Source organism: Nicotiana tomentosiformis, chromosome 4 (assembly GCF_000390325.3).
Source record: "Nicotiana tomentosiformis chromosome 4, ASM39032v3, whole genome shotgun sequence".
Classification (NCBI taxonomy): Eukaryota; Viridiplantae; Streptophyta; class Magnoliopsida; order Solanales; family Solanaceae; genus Nicotiana; species Nicotiana tomentosiformis.
Window position 1 is genome coordinate 55,353,992 of NC_090815.1, and position 3,668 is coordinate 55,357,659.

Consider the following 3,668-nt stretch of genomic DNA (forward strand, 5'->3'; position numbering starts at 1 on the left):
TGAACAGAATTCAAATCTAATGCTACCAAGGACAAGTGATAGACATAACTGGAATGCATGTGCATCTTCAGATCCAACTCCTACCGTACGCAGCAACATCAACATCCAATATATGCTCGCAAGGTACAAAAGTATAGTATGAGTACAACTGACCCCATGTACTCAATAAGTAACAAACCTAACCTTAGGTTTAAAGTAGTGACAAGCTGGAACAAAGGTCGGAGTTCAACTCCAATAACCAGCCACAGTTCATAACAATATAATAAAAATGATAAAAAAATAACTCAGAGATAAGAGCACTATCTGTGATCAACATTATCTGCTATGTAACCACCTGCATCCATTTAAAGATGCAGTGCCCCCAGCAAAAGGGAAGTTAGTACCGTCGAATAGCACTAGTATGTAAAGCTAAACACCAACTCAATAAAATGAATACTAATACAAGAGGAACAGTCAAGAATTCAATAAGGGATTCAAATAATATTAGAATAACAAGTTAAGGATCATATACATTTTCAAGCCAATTTCCATATTATTAGGTTGGGTGATCTTTAGTACCAATATTCCACAATTCACATTACCCCCGTATTCTTACACGGAGTCCAATCTCGATCCGATCGGCTAGGTCATCTCATTTGAGACATTACCACAATTTCGTTATAATTTCCAGCACAGTACCACCATGTGTGCAGCATGGCATCCGATCACGGCCCGATCGGCTAGGCAATCTCATTTGAGACATCAACCCTTTTCACAAATTTCATCCACAATACCACCATGTTCTTACACGGAGTCCGATCACGGCCTGATCGGCTAGGCCATCTCATTTGAGACATTACCTTTTTCAGTCAATCATCTCACGTCGTACTTCTTTCATATACTTTCTATTCATTGGAACTAGTGATTACGATTATAAAGTCATTCTTGGCACTTGGCCGTATTTCACAGTTCCAGACCCCTTTTCCACATTAAATATCATTATCATTATCAACAACAATAAGGCTTCCCATTCAAGACATTAAATTGACATATGAGCAATTTGGGAATCTTAGGCACATATAGGCTTTTCATACAATTTGGCATAACAACCTTTATTTCAATCTTGACATGAAGTCTTAACATTTCTAACATATATTCCACATTATTTAACACATCCTCAAATAACAAGATAACATGACGAAGCATTTAGAATAAATATTGAACTTACATCCTTCAACACAAACACATTAGAAATCACCAATTCTATAATGATCAAGGGATTACTCCAATTGCATGAACACGGTGGGGTTCGATTCTAAGAAGAAGGGAGTTTAGTCAACATACCTCAATTGAGTTCCTCAAACTCTAAAATGACCCGGAATTCTTAGTAACTTTAATCTATTTTAGAAATAAAACAAGTTGGACCAAAATTAGGAAGATGAACATGGTTTTAGCTCATTTGAGCATATTATCAAAAACTAGGTGAGCATCAATGTTTTAAGGCCCTTTTTGTGGAAGATTCCATCATTCCTCAACCCATTCTCTATCATTTTTAGCTTGTACTCTTCCCACATACTTCAAGGACACATGCATGCAAAGTAAGGACTCCCATCCCCATGAATTACCTTACTAATGGCCCAGTCTAGTTACATTTTGAGATTAAGAGTTTGGGTAATAGAATCTTACCTCTTAGGAAGAAGACCTAGGTGCCTCTCTTGATAATCTTCAAGGTTTTAAGTGAGAATTGAAGAGCAATTTGATGAAGATCACTTCCTCCCTCTAAGACCCTCTCGCTCACTCTAAAAATATCAGAAAATATGAATAAAATGGTCCAAGGTAGGTGTTTTAACGGAATAGAATCGGGTTTAAAAACCCCAAAGTTGAAGCTACGGAACAGGTTCTACGGTTGCATATGCGACCGCATAGTGGTTATGCGGTCCGTGAAATGACCAGGAAAATGGGTTCCAGAACTGGAAAGAAACTGAACTGGTATGCGGTCACTATGCGGCTCACAGACCTGTTCTGCGGTCGTATAATACACCGCAAAACGGTTCTACGGTCGCATAGTGCATAACAATATACCTCCCTACAAAAAAGTCTAAAGATGATTATGCGACCAACTGCGGCCCGCAAAACGGTTATGCGGTCGCATAATGACCGCGAAATTGACATAAAAAATGCCCCAGAAAACTGCCCCACTCTGCGACCAGTCTCTGGTACGCATAGTGGTTCTGCGGCCATTGAATGGGCCACAGAAATGCGTACTTCTGCCCAACATTTTCCTTCAACTCCCAGCGCATTGTTCAATCCAAAAAGTCCGAATAGGAATCCGAAATCCAGGTTTTTAGTAAACTCCGAATAGGAATCTGGAATCGAAAAACTCCCAGCGCACTGTTCAACATTTTTCTACTATTATTAACCCCTGCGCCTACTTTGGCATCACGGAATTCGGGTTTTTAGGAAACATTTTACGGGGCCTTACACAATGCGGCTATGTACGGTATGATAGGTTATGAGGTAAATGTATTTGTATTATTATTTTCGTTGTAAGCAAATCAAAAAAATATTTTTTGGGATTATCGATAGTCGCCGAGGAAGGGTAGGTTGAAATAATCTAACCCCGAAACTACACGTGCCGGTGTATGAATGGATTGTAATTATTCCCCTTATTTGGGATGAGATTGATGTGATAAAATTATTCCCCTTAATTGGGATGAGATGATTTATAGAAAAGGATGATGTCGATCCACACGGCATTGTGGTGAGATGGCCTAGCTGATCCGGCAGTGATCGGACACCATGCCACACACATGGTGGTTATTGTGCTGGAAATTATAATTGAAATTGTTATTGTGGTTGACGTCTTGGATGATACAGCCTAGCTGATCGGGTCGTGATCGGACTCCATGCCAAAAGTACGGTGGTATTGGTATTGTGAACGGTGGTATATCGATGCTAACGATCTCCCAACCAAAAATAATATTATCTTCATATTTTTGAAATTATGATGTTTTAACTTGGAAATTGGATATCAGTGATTGCTGATTGTTGTTTCCATGGTTTTCCCTTTTATGTTGGCATTCTAATTTGAAAGAGGACAATTAGCTTTACATACTATTACTATTCCATATGTACTAACGCCCCTTTTGCCGGGGACGATGCATCTTCAATGGATGCAGGTGGTTCATCAGCGGGGCTGTTTTGGTCCTCATTAGCAGTCACTCTCTATTCGGCAGGTTTGGGTGAGCCCTACTCTATTCTGGGCTTTATGTAATCTGACGTTGTATTTTGTACTATGAGGTATAGTCGGGGCCTTGTTGCCGGTACTTCCATTCTTCACTTCGGTTGTACTTAGAGGCTCCGTAGACAGGTTGTGGGTGGTGTTTGATGTGGGGAATTGAACTAGAAACTTTTGTATTTGGCAAACATATTTTTCATTATATCTATAAACTTGTAATATTTTTGAAATTATGAATGAAGTTGCTAATGGATATGAAATGAGATTTGTTAATAAAATCTTTTCAATGTTTGATTAATGGAGTTCATCTCCTCTTTATTCATCGATGAGTTTGGGTAGAAGAAAATCTAACAGGCTTGCTCGGCCGGGTTCACTCGGTTGAGCGCGGTCACGCTCCCCGATTTCGGGGAGTGACAACAGGGCATTTAGGATAATTTCCCATCTTTCTTTC